Below are 16,825 nucleotides of genomic sequence, written 5' to 3'. Positions count from 1 at the left end.
CCACACACAGCCTGTCTCAGACCCACACACAGCCTGTCACAGACCCACACACAGCGTCTGTCACAGACCCACACACAGCGTCTGTCTCAGACCCACACACAGCCTGTCACAGACCCACACACAGCGTCTGTCTCAGACCCACACACAGCGTCTGTCTCAGACCCACACACAGCCTGTCACAGACCCACACACAGCGTCTGTCACAGACCCACACACAGCGTCTGTCTCAGACCCACACACAGCGTCTGTCTCAGACCCACACACAGCCTGTCTCAGACCCACACACAGCGTCTGTCTCAGACCCACACACAGCGTCTGTCACAGACCCACACACAGCCTGTCACAGACCCACACACAGCGTCTGTCACAGACCCACACACAGCGTCTGTCTCAGACCCACACACAGCCTGTCTCAGACCCACACACAGTCTGTCTCAGACCCACACACAGCCTGTCACAGACCCACACACAGCCTGTCTCAGACCCGCACACAGCCTGTCTCAGACCCTCACACAGCGTCTGTCACAGACCCGCACACAGCGTCTGTCACAGACCCGCACACAGCGTCTGTCACAGACCCTCACACAGCGTCTGTCACAGACCCGCACACAGCCTGTCTCAGACCCTCACACAGCGTCTGTCACAGACCCGCACACAGCGTCTGTCACAGACCCGCACACAGCGTCTGTCACAGACCCTCACACAGCGTCTGTCTCAGACCCACACACAGCGTCTGTCTCAGACCCGCACACAGCGTCTGTCTCAGACCCACACACAGCCTGTCTCAGACCCACACACAGCGTCTGTCTCAGACCCACACACAGCGTCTGTCTCAGACCCACACACAGCCTGTCTCAGACCCACACACAGCCTGTCTCAGACCCACACACAGCGTCTGTCTCAGACCCACACACAGCGTCTGTCACAGACCCACACACAGCCTGTCTCAGACCCACACACAGCGCCTGTCTCAGACCCACACACAGCCTGTCTCAGACCCACACACAGCGTCTGTCTCAGACCCACACACAGCCTGTCTCAGACCCACACACAGCGTCTGTCTCAGACCCACACACAGCCTGTCTCAGACCCACACACAGCGTCTGTCACAGACCCACACACAGCCTGTCTCAGACCCACACACAGCGTCTGTCTCAGACCCACACACAGCCTGTCACAGACCCACACACTGCGTCTGTCTCAGACCCACACACAGCCTGTCACAGACCCACACACTGCGTCTGTCACAGACCCACACACAGCCTGTCACAGACCCACACACAGCCTGTCTCAGACCCACACACAGCGTCTGTCTCAGACCCACACACAGCGTCTGTCACAGACCCACACACAGCGTCTGTCACAGACCCACACACAGCCTGTCTCAGACCCACACACAGCCTGTCTCAGACCCACACACAGCGTCTGTCACAGACCCACACACAGCGTCTGTCACAGACCCACACACAGCCTGTCACAGACCCACACACAGCCTGTCTCAGACCCACACACAGCCTGTCTCAGACCCACACACAGCGTCTGTCACAGACCCACACACAGCGTCTGTCACAGACCCACACACAGCCTGTCACAGACCCACACACAGCCTGTCTCAGACCCACACACAGCCTGTCTCAGACCCACACACAGCCTGTCTCAGACCCACACACAGCCTGTCACAGACCCACACACAGCCTGTCTCAGACCCACACACAGCGTCTGTCTCAGACCCACACACAGCGTCTGTCACAGACCCACACACTGCGTCTGTCACAGACCCGCACACAGCGTCTGTCTCAGACCCACACACAGCGTCTGTCACAGACCCACACACAGCGTCTGTCACAGACCCGCACACAGCGTCTGTCACAGACCCACACACAGCGTCTGTCTCAGACCCACACACAGCGTCTGTCACAGACCCACACACAGCGTCTGTCTCAGACCCACACACAGCGTCTGTCTCAGACCCACACACAGCGTCTGTCTCAGACCCACACACAGCGTCTGTCTCAGACCCACACACTGCGTCTGTCTCAGACCCACACACAGCGTCTGTCTCAGACCCGCACACAGCGTCTGTCACAGACCCACACACTGCGTCTGTCTCAGACCCACACACAGCCTGTCACAGACCCACACACAGCCTGTCACAGACCCACACACAGCGTCTGTCTCAGACCCACACACAGCGTCTGTCACAGACCCACACACTGCGTCTGTCACAGACCCGCACACAGCCTGTCACAGACCCGCACACAGCGTCTGCCTCAGACCCACACACAGCCTGTCACAGACCCACACACCCTGTTTATTGAGGGTGAGGATCACTCACTGTGTAACTGTACAGAGTCACTGTTTATTCAGGGTGAGGATCACTCACTGTGTAACTGTACAGAGTCACTGTTTATTCAGCAGGGTGAGGATCACTCACTGTGTAACTGTACAGAGTCACTGTTTATTCAGGGTGAGGATCACTCACTGTGTAACTGTACAGAGTCACTGTTTATTCAGCAGGGTGAGGATCACTCACTGTGTAACTGTACAGAGTCACTGTTTATTCAGGGTGAGGATCACTCACTGTGTAACTGTACAGAGTCACTGTTTATTCAGGGTGAGGGTCACTCACTGTGTAACTGTACAGAGTCACTGTTTATTCAGCAGGGTGAGGATCACTCACTGTGTAACTGTACAGAGTCACTGTTTATTCAGGGTGAGGGTCACTCACTGTGTAACTGTACAGAGTCACTGTTTATTCAGCAGGGTGAGGATCACTCACTGTGTAACTGTACAGAGTCACTGTTTATTCAGCAGGGTGAGGATCACTCACTGTGTAACTGTACAGAGTCACTGTTTATTCAGCAGGGTGAGGATCACTCACTGTGTAACTGTACAGAGTCACTGTTTATTCAGCAGGGTGAGGATCACTCACTGTGTAACTGTACAGAGTCACTGTTTATTCAGCAGGGTGAGGATCACTCACTGTGTAACTGTACAGAGTCACTGTTTATTCAGCAGGGTGAGGATCACTCACTGTGTAACTGTACAGAGTCACTGTTTATTCAGCAGGGTGAGGATCACTCACTGTGTAACTGTACAGAGTCACTGTTTATTCAGCAGGGTGAGGATCACTCTCTGTGTAACTGTACAGAGTCCCTGTTTATTCAGGGTGAGGATCACTCACTGTGTAACTGTACAGAGTCACTGTTTATTCAGGGTGAGGATCACTCACTGTGTAACTGTACAGAGTCACTGTTTATTCAGGGTGAGGATCACTCTCTGTGTAACTGTACAGAGTCACTGTTTATTCAGGGTGAGGATCACTCACTGTGTAACTGTACAGAGTCACTGTTTATTCAGCAGGGTGAGGATCACTCACTGTGTAACTGTACAGAGTCACTGTTTATTCAGGGTGAGGATCACTCACTGTGTAACTGTACAGAGTCACTGTTTATTCAGGGTGAGGATCACTCACTGTGTAACTGTACAGAGTCACTGTTTATTCAGCAGGGTGAGGATCACTCACTGTGTAACTGTACAGAGTCACTGTTTATTCAGGGTGAGGATCACTCACTGTGTAACTGTACAGAGACACTGTTTATTCAGCAGGGTGAGGATCACTCACTGTGTAACTGTACAGAGTCACTGTTTATTCAGGGTGAGGATCACTCACTGTGTAACTGTACAGAGTCACTGTTTATTCAGCAGGGTGAGGATCACTCACTGTGTAACTGTACAGAGTCACTGTTTATTCAGCAGGGTGAGGCTCACTCACTGTGTAACTGTACAGAGTCACTGTTTATTCAGGGTGAGGGTCACACACTGTGTAACTGTACAGAGTCACTGTTTATTCAGCAGTGTGAGGATCACTCACTGTGTAACTGTACAGAGTCACTGTTTATTCAGGGTGAGGGTCACACACTGTGTAACTGTACAGAGTCACTGTTTATTCAGCAGTGTGAGGATCACTCACTATGTAACTGTACAGAGTCACTGTTTATTCAGCAGTGTGAGGATCACTCACTGTGTAACTGTACAGAGTCACTGTTTATTCAGGGTGAGGATCACTCACTGTGTAACTGTACAGAGTCACTGTTTATTCAGCAGGGCGAGGATCACTCACCGTGTAACTGTACAGAGTCACTGTTTATTCAGCAGGGTGAGGGTCACTCACTGTGTAACTGTACAGAGTCACTGTTTATTCAGGGTGAGGATCACTCACTGTGTAACTGTACAGTCACTGTTTATTCAGCAGGGTGAGGATCACTCACTGTGTAACTGTACGGAGTCACTGTTTATTCAGGGTGAGGGTCACTCACTGTGTAACTGTACAGAGTCACTGTTTATTCAGGGTGAGGGTCACTCACTGTGTAACTGTACAGAGTCACTGTTTATTCAGGGTGAGGGTCACTCACTGTGTAACTGTACAGAGTCACTGTTTATTCAGCAGGGTGAGGGTCACTCAGTGTATAACTGTACAGAGTCACTGTTTATTCAGCAGGGTGAGGATCACTCACTCTGTAACTGTACAGTCACTGTTTATTCAGCAGGGTGAGGATCACTCACTGTGTAACTGTACAGAGTCACTGTTTATTCAGGGTGAGGATCACTCACTGTGTAACTGTACAGAGTCACTGTTTATTCAGGGTGAGGATCACTCACTGTGTAACTGTACAGAGTCACTGTTTATTCAGGGTGAGGGTCACTCACTGTGTAACTGTACAGAGTCACTGTTTATTCAGGGTGAGGATCACTCACTGTGTAACTGTACAGAGTCTCTGTTTATTCAGGGTGAGGATCACTCACTGTGTAACTGTACAGAGTCACTGTTTATTCAGCAGGATGAGGGTCACTCACTGTGTAACTGTACAGAGTCACTGTTTATTCAGGGTGAGGATCACTCACTGTGTAACTGTACAGAGTCACTGTTTATTCAGGGTGAGGATCACTCACTGTGTAACTGTACAGAGTCACTGTTTATTCAGCAGGGTGAGGGTCACTCACTGTGTAACTGTACAGAGTCACTGTTTATTCAGCAGGGTGAGGATCACTCACTGTGTAACTGTACAGAGCCTCTGTTTATTCAGCAGGGTGAGGATCACTCAGTGTGTAACTGTACAGAGTCACTGTTTATTCAGCAGGGTGAGGATCACTCACTGTGTAACTGTACAGAGTCACTGTTTATTCAGTGTGAGGATCACTCACTGTGTAACTGTACAGAGTCACTGTTTATTCAGGGTGAGGATCACTGGCTGTGTAACTGTACAGAGTCACTGTTTATTCAGCAGGGTGAGGATCACTCACTGTGTAACTGTACAGAGTCACTGTTTATTCAGGGTGAGGATCACTCACTGTGTAACTGTACAGAGTCACTGTTTATTCAGCAGGGTGAGGATCACTCACTGTGTAACTGTACAGAGTCACTGTTTATTCAGCAGGGTGAGGATCACTCACTGTGTAACTGTACAGAGTCACTGTTTATTCAGCAGGGTGAGGATCACTCACTGTGTAACTGTACAGAGTCACTGTTTATTCAGCAGGGTGAGGATCACTCACTGTGTAACTGTACAGAGTCACTGTTTATTCAGGGTGAGGATCACTCACTGTGTAACTGTACAGAGTCACTGTTTATTCAGCAGTGTGAGGATCACTCACTGTGTAACTGTACAGAGTCACTGTTTATTCAGGGTGAGGATCACTCACTGTGTAACTGTACAGAGTCACTGTTTATTCAGGGTGAGGATCACTCACTGTGTAACTGTACAGAGTCACTGTTTATTCAGGGTGAGGGTCACTCACTGTGTAACTGTACAGAGTCACTGTTTATTCAGGGTGAGGATCACTCACTGTGTAACTGTACAGAGTCACTGTTTATTCAGCAGGCTGAGGATCACTCACTGTGTAACTGTACAGAGTCACTGTTTATTCAGGGTGAGGATCACTCACTGTGTAACTGTACAGAGTCACTGTTTATTCAGCAGGGTGAGGATCACTCACTGTGTAACTGTACAGAGTCACTGTTTATTCAGGATGAGGATCACTCACTGTGTAACTGTACAGAGTCACTGTTTATTCAGGGTGAGGGTCACTCACTGTGTAACTGTACAGAGTCACTGTTTATTCAGGGTGAGGGTCACTCACTGTGTAACTGTACAGAGTCACTGTTTATTCAGGGTGAGGATCACTCACTGTGTAACTGTACAGAGTCACTGTTTATTCAGCAGGCTGAGGATCACTCACTGTGTAACTGTACAGAGTCACTGTTTATTCAGGGTGAGGATCACTCACTGTGTAACTGTACAGAGTCACTGTTTATTCAGGGTGAGGATCACTCACTGTGTAACTGTACAGAGTCACTGTTTATTCAGCAGGCTGAGGAGCACTCACTGTGTAACTGTACAGAGTCACTGTTTATTCAGGGTGAGGATCACTCACTGTGTAACTGTACAGAGTCACTGTTTATTCAGCGTGAGGGTGAAGATCACTCACTGTGTAACTGTACAGAGTCACTGTTTATTCAGGGTGAGGTTCATTCACTGTGTAACTGTACAGAGTCACTGTTTATTCAGCAGGGTGAGGATCACTCACTGTGTAACTGTACAGAGTCACTGTTTATTCAGCAGGGTGAGGATCACCCACTGTGTAACTGTACAGAGTCACTGTTTATTCAGCAGGGTGAGGATCACTCACTGTGTAACTGTACAGAGTCACTGTTTATTCAGCAGGGTGAGGGTCACTCACTGTGTAACTGTACAGAGTCACTGTTTATTCATTGTGAGGATCACTCCCTGTGTAACTGTACAGAGTCACTGTTTATTCAGCAGGGTGAGGATCACTCACTGTGTAACTGTACAGAGTCACTGTTTATTCAGCAGGGTGAGGATCACTCACTGTGTAACTGTACAGAGTCACTGTTTATTCAGGGTGAGTATCACTCACTGTGTAACTGTACAGAGTCACTGTTTATTCAGCAGGGTGAGGATCACTCACTGTGTAACTGTACAGAGTCACTGTTTATTCAGCAGGGTGAGGGTCACTCACTGTGTAACTGTACAGAGTCACTGTTTATTCAGGGTGAGGATCACTCACTGTGTAACTGTACAGAGTCACTGTTTATTCAGGGTGAGGATCACTCACTGTGTAACTGTACAGAGTCACTGTTTATTCAGCAGGGTGAGGGTCACTCACTGTGTAACTGTACAGAGTCACTGTTTATTCAGGGTGAGGATCACTCACTGTGTAACTGTACAGTCACTGTTTATTCAGCAGGGTGAGGATCACTCACTGTGTAACTGTACAGTCACTGTTTATTCAGCAGGGTGAGGATCACTCACTGTGTAACTGTACAGAGTCACTGTTTATTCAGCAGGGTGAGGATCACTCACTGTGTAACTGTACAGAGTCACTGTTTATTCAGCAGGGTGAGGGTCACTCACTGTGTAACTGTACAGAGTCACTGTTTATTCAGGGTGAGGATCACTCACTGTGTAACTGTACAGAGTCACTGTTTATTCAGCAGGGTGAGGATCACTCACTGTGTAACTGTACAGAGTCACTGTTTATTCAGCAAGGTGAGGATCACTCACTGTGTAACTGTACAGAGTCACTGTTTATTCAGCAGGGTGAGGGTCACTCACTGTGTAACTGTACAGAGTCACTGTTTATTCAGGGTGAGGATCACTCACTGTGTAACTGTACAGAGTCACTGTTTATTCAGGGTGAGGATCACTCACTGTGTAACTGTACAGAGTCACTGTTTATTCAGGGTGAGGATCACTCACTGTGTAACTGTACAGAGTCACTGTTTATTCAGCAGGGTGAGGATCACTCACTGTGTAACTGTACAGAGTCACTGTTTATTCAGGGTGAGGATCACTCTCTGTGTAACTGTACAGAGACACTGTTTATTCAGGGTGAGGATCACTCACTGTGTAACTGTACAGAGTCACTGTTTATTCAGCAGGGTGAGGATCACTCACTGTGTAACTGTACAGAGTCACTGTTTATTCAGCAGGGTGAGGATCACTCACTGTGTAACTGTACAGAGTCACTGTTTATTCAGCAGGGTGAGGATCACTCACTGTGTAAATGTACAGAGTCACTGTTTATTCAGGGTGAGGATCACTCACTGTGTAACTGTACAGAGTCACTGTTTATTCAGCAGGGTGAGGGTCACTCACTGTGTAACTGTACAGAGTCACTGTTTATTCAGGGTGAGGATCACTCACTGTGTAACTGTACAGAGTCACTGTTTATTCAGGGTGAGGATCACTCACTGTGTAACTGTACAGAGTCACTGTTTATTCAGGGTGAGGATCACTCACTGTGTAACTGTACAGAATCACTGTTTATTCAGGGTGAGGATCACTCTCTGTGTAACTGTACAGAGTCACTTTTTATTCAGCAGGGTGAGGATCACTCACTGTGTAACTGAACAGAGTCACTGTTTATTCAGGGTGAGGATCACTCACTGTGTAACTGTACAGAGTCACTGTTTATTCAGGGTGAGGATCACTCACTGTGTAACTGTACAGAGTCACTGTTTATTCAGGGTGAGGGTCACTCACTGTAACTGTACAGAGTCACTGTTTATTCAGCAGGGTGAGGATCACTCACTGTGTGACTGTACAGAGTCACTGTTTATTCAGCAGGGTGAGGATCACTCACTGTGTAACTGTACAGAGTCACTGTTTATTCAGCAGGGTGAGGATCACTCACTGTGTAACTGTACAGAGTCACTGTTTATTCAGGGTGGGGTCACTCACTGTGTAACTGTACAGAGTCACTGTTTATTCAGCAGGGTGAGGATCACTCACTGTGTAACTGTACAGAGTCACTGTGTATTCAGCAGGGTGAGGATCACTCACTGTGTAACTGTACAGAGTCACTGTTTATTCAGTGTGAGGATCACTCACTGTGTAACTGTACAGAGTCACTGTTTATTCAGCAGGGTGAGGATCACTCACTGTGTAACTGTACAGAGACACTGTTTATTCAGGGTGAGGATCACTCACTGTGTAACTGTACAGAGTCACTGTTTATTCAGGGTGAGGATCACTCACTGTGTAACTGTACAGAGTCACTGTTTATTCAGGGTGAGGATCACTCACTGTGTAACTGTACAGAGTCACTGTTTATTCAGGGTGAGGATCACTCACTGTGTCACTGGACAGAGTCACTGTTTATTCAGCAGGGTGAGGGTCACTCACTGTATAACTGTACAGAGTCACTGTTTATTCAGCAGGGTGAGGATCACTCACTGTGTAACTGTACAGAGTCACTGTTTATTCAGGGTGAGGATCACTCACTGTGTAACTGTACAGAGTAACTGTTTATTCAGGGTGAGGATCACTCACTGTGTAACTGTACAGAGTCACTGTTTATTCAGCAGTGTGAGGATCACTCACCGTGTAACTGTACAGAGTCACTGTTTATTCAGGGTGAGGATCACTCACTGTGTAACTGTACAGAATCACTGTTTATTCAGGGTGAGGATCACTCTCTGTGTAACTGTACAGAGTCACTGTTTATTCAGCAGGGTGAGGATCACTCACTGTGTAACTGTACAGAGTCACTGTTTATTCAGGGTGAGGATCACTCACTGTGTAACTGTACAGAGTCACTGTTTATTCAGGGTGAGGATCACTCACTGTGTAACTGTACAGAGTCACTGTTTATTCAGGGTGAGGATCACTCACTGTGTAACTGTACAGAGTCACTGTTTATTCAGCAGGGTGAGGATCACTCACTGTGTAACTGTACAGAGTCACTGTTTATTCAGGGTGAGGATCACTCACTGTGTAACTGTACAGAGTCACTGTTTATTCAGGGTGAGGATCACTCACTGTGTAACTGTACAGAGTCACTGTTTATTCAGGGTGAGGGTCACTCACTGTAACTGTACAGAGTCACTGTTTATTCAGCAGGGTGAGGATCACTCACTGTGTGACTGTACAGAGTCACTGTTTATTCAGCAGGGTGAGGATCACTCACTGTGTAACTGTACAGAGTCACTGTTTATTCAGCAGGGTGAGGATCACTCACTGTGTAACTGTACAGAGTCACTGTTTATTCAGGGTGAGGGTCACTCACTGTAACTGTACAGAGTCACTGTTTATTCAGCAGGGTGAGGATCACTCACTGTGTAACTGTACAGAGTCACTGTTTATTCAGGGTGGGGTCACTCACTGTGTAACTGTACAGAGTCACTGTTTATTCAGGGTGAGGATCACTCACTGTGTAACTGTACAGAGTCACTGTTTATTCAGGGTGAGGGTCACTCACTGTGTAACTGTACAGAGTCACTGTTTATTCAGGGTGAGGATCACTCACTGTGTAACTGTACAGAGTCACTGTTTATTCAGCAGGGTGAGGATCACTCACTGTGTAACTGTACAGAGTCACTGTTTATTCAGGGTGAGGATCACTCACTGTGTAACTGTACAGAGTCACTGTTTATTCAGGGTCAGGGTCACTCACTGTGTAACTGTACAGTGTCACTGTTTATTCAGGGTGAGGGTCACACACTGTGTAACTGTACAGTGTCACTGTTTATTCAGGGTGAGGATCACTCACTGTGTAACTGCACAGAGTCACTGTTTATTCAGGGTGAGGATCACTCACTGTGTAACTGTACAGTGTCACTGTTTATTCAGGGTGAGGATCACTCACTGTAACTGTACAGAGTCACTGTTTACTCAGGGTGAGGATCACTCACTGTGTAACTGTACAGAGTCACTGTTTATTCAGCAGGGTGAGGATCACTCACTGTGTAACTGTACAGAGTCACTGTTTATTCAGGGTGGGGTCACTCACTGTGTAACTGTACAGAGTCACTGTTTATTCAGGGTGAGGATCACTCACTGTGTAACTGTACAGAGTCACTGTTTATTCAGCAGGGTGAGGATCACTCACTGTGTAACTGTACAGAGTCACTGTTTATTCAGCAGGGTGAGGATCACTCACTGTGTAACTGTACAGAGTCACTGTTTATTCAGGGTGAGGATCACTCACTGTGTAACTGTACACAGTCACTGTTTATTCAGCAGGGTGAGGGTCACTCACTGTAACTGTACAGAGTCACTGTTTATTCAGCAGGGTGAGGATCACTCACTGTGTGACTGTACAGAGTCACTGTTTATTCAGCAGGCTGAGGATCACTCACTGTGTAACTGTACAGAGTCACTGTTTATTCAGGGTGGGGTCACTCACTGTGTAACTGTACAGAGTCACTGTTTATTCAGGGTGAGGGTCACTCACTGTGTAACTGTACAGAGTCGCTGTTTATTCAGGGTGAGGATCACTCACTGTGTAACTGTACAGAGTCACTGTTTATTCAGGGTGAGGATCACTCACTGTGTAACTGTACAGTCACTGTTTATTCAGGGTGAGGATCACTCACTGTGTAACTGTACAGAGTCACTGTTTATTCAGGGTGAGGATCACTCACTGTGTTACTGTACAGAGTCACTGTTTATTCAGGGTGAGGTTCACTCACTGTGTAACTGTACAGAGTCACTGTTTATTCAGCAGGGTGAGGATCACTCACTGTGTAACTGTACAGAGTCACTGTTTATTCAGGGTGAGGATCACTCACTGTGTAACTGTACAGAGTCACTGTTTATTCAGGGTGAGGATCACTCACTGTGTAACTGTACAGAGTCACTGTTTATTCAGCAGTGTGAGGGTCACTCACTGTGTAACTGTACAGAGTCACTGTTTATTCAGCAGTGTGAGGATCACTCACTGTGTAACTGTACAGAGTCACTGTTTATTCAGGGTGAGGATCACTCACTGTGTAACTGTACAGAGACACTGTTTATTCAGGGGAGGATCACTCACTGTGTAACTGTACAGAGTCACTGTTTATTCAGGGTGAGGGTCACTCACTGTGTAACTGTACAGTCACTGTTTATTCAGGGTGAGGATCACTCACTGTGTAACTGTACAGAGTCACTGTTTATTCAGCAGGGTGACGATCACTCACTGTGTAACTGTACAGAGTCACTGTTTATTCAGCAGGGTGAGGATCACTCACTGTGTAACTGTACAGAGTCACTGTTTATTCAGGGTGAGGATCACTCACTGTGTAACTGTACAGAGTCACTGTTTATTCAGCAGGGTGAGGATCACTCACTGTGTAACTGTACAGAGTCACTTTATTCAGCAGGGTGAGGATCACTCACTGGGTAACTGTACAGTCACTGTTTATTCAGCAGCGTGAGGATCACTCACTGTGTAACTGTACAGTCACTGTTTATTCTGCAGGGTGAGGATCACTCACTGTGTAACTGTACAGAGTCACTGTTTATTCAGGGTGAGGATCACTCACTGTGTAACTGTACAGAGTCACTGTTTATTCAGCAGGGTGAGGATCACTCACTGTGTAACTGTACAGAGTCACTGTTTATTCAGGGTGAGGATCACTCACTGTGTAACTGTACAGAGTCACTGTTTATTCAGCAGGGTGGGGCTCACTCACTGTGTAACTGTACAGAGTCACTGTTTATTCAGGGTGAGGATCACTCACTGTGTAACTGTACAGAGTCACTGTTTATTCAGCAGGGTGAGGGTCACTCACTGTGTAACTGTACAGAGTCACTGTTTATTCAGCAGGGTGACGATCACTCACTGTGTAACTGTACAGAGTCACTGTTTATTCAGGGTGAGGATCACTCACTGTGTAACTGTACAGAGTCACTGTTTATTCAGGGTGAGGGTCACTCACTGTGTAACTGTACAGAGTCACTGTTTATTCAGGGTGAGGATCACTCACTGTGTAACTGTACAGAGTCACTGTTTATTCAGCAGGGTGAGGATCACTCACTGTGTAACGGTACAGAGACACTGTTTATTCAGGGTGAGGGTCACTCACTGTGTAACTGTACAGAGTCACTGTTTATTCAGCAGGGTGAGGGTCACTCACTGTGTAACTGTACAGAGTCACTGTTTATTCAGGGTGAGGATCACTCACTGTGTAACTGTACAGAGTCACTGTTTATTCAGCAGGGTGAGGATCACTCACTGTGTAACTGTACAGAGTCACTGTTTATTCAGCAGGGTGAGGATCACTCACTGTGTAACTGTACAGAGTCACTGTTTATTCAGCAGGGTGACGATCACTCACTGTGTAACTGTACAGAGTCACTGTTTATTCAGGGTGAGGATCACTCACTGTGTAACTGTACAGAGTCACTGTTTATTCAGGGTGAGGGTCACTCACTGTGTAACTGTACAGAGTCACTGTTTATTCAGGGTGAGGATCACTCACTGTGTAACTGTACAGAGTCACTGTTTATTCAGCAGGGTGAGGATCACTCACTGTGTAACGGTACAGAGACACTGTTTATTCAGGGTGAGGGTCACTCACTGTGTAACTGTACAGAGTCACTGTTTATTCAGCAGGGTGAGGATCACTCACTGTGTAACGGTACAGAGACACTGTTTATTCAGGGTGAGGGTCACTCACTGTGTAACTGTACAGAGTCACTGTTTATTCAGGGTGAGGATCACTCACTGTGTAACTGTACAGAGTCGCTGTTTATTCAGTGTGAGGATCACTCACTGTGTAACTGTACAGAGTCACTGTTTATTCAGCAGGGTGAGGATCACTCACTGTGTAACTGTACAGAGTCACTGTTTATTCAGCAGGGTGAGGATCACTCACTGTGTAACTGTACAGAGTCACTGTTTATTCAGCAGGGTGAGGATCACTCACTGTGCAACTGTACAGAGTCACTGTTTATTCAGGGTGAGGATCACTCACTGTGTAACTGTACAGAGTCACTGTTTATTCAGCAGAGTGAGGATCACTCACTGTGTAACTGTACAGAGTCTCTGTTTATTCAGGGTGAGGATCACTCACTGTGTAACTGTACAGAGTCACTGTTTATTCAGGGTGAGGATCACTCACTGTGTAACTGTACAGAGTCACTGTTTATTCAGCAGAGTGAGGATCACTCACTGTGTAACTGTACAGAGTCTCTGTTTATTCAGGGTGAGGATCACTCACTGTGTAACTGTACAGAGTCACTGTTTATTCAGGGTGAGGATCACTCACTGTGTAACTGTACAGAGACACTGTTTATTCAGGGTGAGGATCACTCACTGTGTAACTGTACAGAGTCACTGTTTATTCAGGGTGAGGATCACTCACTGTGTAACTGTACAGAGTCACTGTTTATTCAGCAGGGTGAGGATCACTCACTGTGTAACTGTACAGAGTCACTGTTTATTCAGGGTGAGGATCACTCACTGTGTCACTGTACAGAGTCACTGTTTATTCAGGGTGAGGGTCACTCACTGTGTAACTGTACAGAGTCACTGTTTATTCAGCAGGGTGAGGATCACTCACTGTGTAACTGTACAGTGTCACTGTTTATTCTGGGTGAGGATCACTCACTGTGTAACTGTACAGAGTCACTGTTTATTCAGGGTGAGGGTCACTCACTGTGTAACTGTACAGAGTCACTGTTTATTCAGGGTGAGGTTCACTCACTGTGTAACTGTACAGAGTCACTGTTTATTCAGGGTGGGGATCACTCACTGTGTAACTGTACAGAGTCACTGTTTATTCAGCAGGGTGAGGATCACTCACTGTGTAACTGTACAGAGTCACTGTTTATTCAGGGTGAGGGTCACTCACTGTGTAACTGTGCTGAGTCACTGTTTATTCAGCAGGGTGAGGATCACTCACTGTGTAACTGTACAGAGTCACTGTTTATTCAGGGTGAGGATCACTCACTGTGTAACTGTACAGAGTCACTGTTTGTTCAGGGTGAGGATCACTCACTGTGTAACTGTACACATTCACTGTTTATTCAGGGCGAGGATCACTCACTGTGTAACTGTACAGAGTCACTGTTTATTCAGCAGGGTGAGGATCACTCACTGTGTAACTGTACAGAGTCCCTGTTTATTCAGCAGGGTGAGGATCACTCACTGTGTAACTGTACAGAGTCACTGTTTATTCAGGGTGAGGATCACTCACTGTGTAACTGTACAGAGTCACTGTTTATTCAGGGTGAGGATCACTCACTGTGTAACTGTACAGAGTCACTGTTTATTCAGCAGGGTGAGGATCACTCACTGTGTAACTGTACAGAGTCACTGTTTATTCAGGGTGAGGATCACTCACTGTGTAACTGTACAGTCACTGTTTATTCAGGGTGCGAATCACTCACTGTGTAACTGTACAGAGTCCCTGTTTATTCAGCAGGGTGAGGATCACTCACTGTGTAACTGTACAGAGTCACTGTTTATTCAGGGTGAGGATCACTCACTGTGTAACTGTACAGAGTCACTGTTTATTCAGGGTGAGGATCACTCACTGTGTAACTGTACAGAGTCACTGTTTATTCAGCAGGGTGAGGATCACTCACTGTGTAACTGTACAGAGTCACTGTTTATTCAGGGTGAGGATCACTCACTGTGTAACTGTACAGTCACTGTTTATTCAGGGTGCGAATCACTCACTGTGTAACTGTACAGAGTCACTGTTTATTCAGCAGGGTGAGGATCACTCACTGTGTAACTGTACAGAGTCACTTTTTATTCAGGGTGAGGATCACTCACTGTGTAACTGTACAGAGTCACTGTTTATTCAGCAGGGTGAGGACCACTCACTGTGTAACTGTACAGAGTCACTGTTTATTCAGCAGGGTGAGGATCACTCACTGTGTAACTGTACAGAGTCGCTGTTTATTCAGGGTGAGGATTACTCACTGTGTAACTGTACAGAGTCACTGTTTATTCAGCAGGGTGAGGATCACACTCTGTGTAACTGTACAGAGTCACTGTTTATTCAGGGTGAGGGTCACTCACTGTGTAACTGTACAGAGTCACTGTTTATTCAGCAGGGTGAGGATCACTCACTGTGTAACTGTACAGAGTCACTGTTTATTCAGGGTGAGGATCACTCACTGTGTAACTGTACAGAGTCACTGTTTATTCAGGGTGAGGATCACTCACTGTGTAACTGTACAGAGTCACTGTTTATTCAGGGTGAGGATCACTCACTGTGTAACTGTACAGAGTCACTGTTTATTCAGCAGGGTGAGGATCACTCACTGTGTAACTGTACCGAGTCACTCTTTATTCAGGGTGAGGGTCACTCACTGTGTAACTGTACAGAGTCACTGTTTATTCAGCAGGGTGAGGATCACTCACTGTGTAACTGTACAGAGTCACTGTTTATTCAGGGTGAGGATCACTCACTGTGTAACTGTACAGAGTCACTGTTTATTCAGGGTGAGGGTCACTCACTGTGTAACTGTACAGAGTCACTCTTTATTCAGGGCGAGGATCACTCACTGTGTAACTGTACAGAGTCACTGTTTATTCAGCAGGGTGAGGATCACTCACTGTGTAACTGTACAGAGTCACTGTTTATTCAGTGTTAGGATCACTCACTGTGTAACTGTACAGAGTCACTGTTTATTCAGGGTGAGGATCACTCACTGTGTAACTGTACAGAGTCACTGTTTATTCAGGGTGAGGATCACTCGCTGTGTAACTGTACAGAGTCACTGTTTATTCAGGGTGAGGATCACTCACTGTGTAACTGTACAGAGTCACTGTTTATTCAGGGTGAGGATCACCCACTGTGTAACTGTACAGAGTCACTGTTTATTCAGGGTGAGGATCACTCACTGTGTAACTGTACAGAGTCACTGTTTATTCAGGGTGAGGATCACTCACTGTGTAACTGTCCAGAGTCACTGTTTATTCAGCAGGGTGAGGATTACTCACTGTGTAACTGTACAGAGTCACTGTTTATTCAACAGGGTGAGGATCACTCACTGTGTAACTGTACAGAGTCACTGTT

This window comes from Scyliorhinus torazame, unplaced genomic scaffold, assembly GCF_047496885.1.
Source record: "Scyliorhinus torazame isolate Kashiwa2021f unplaced genomic scaffold, sScyTor2.1 scaffold_740, whole genome shotgun sequence".
In the NCBI taxonomy this organism is placed as follows: domain Eukaryota; kingdom Metazoa; phylum Chordata; class Chondrichthyes; order Carcharhiniformes; family Scyliorhinidae; genus Scyliorhinus; species Scyliorhinus torazame.
This window is presented reverse-complemented; position numbering follows the sequence as displayed.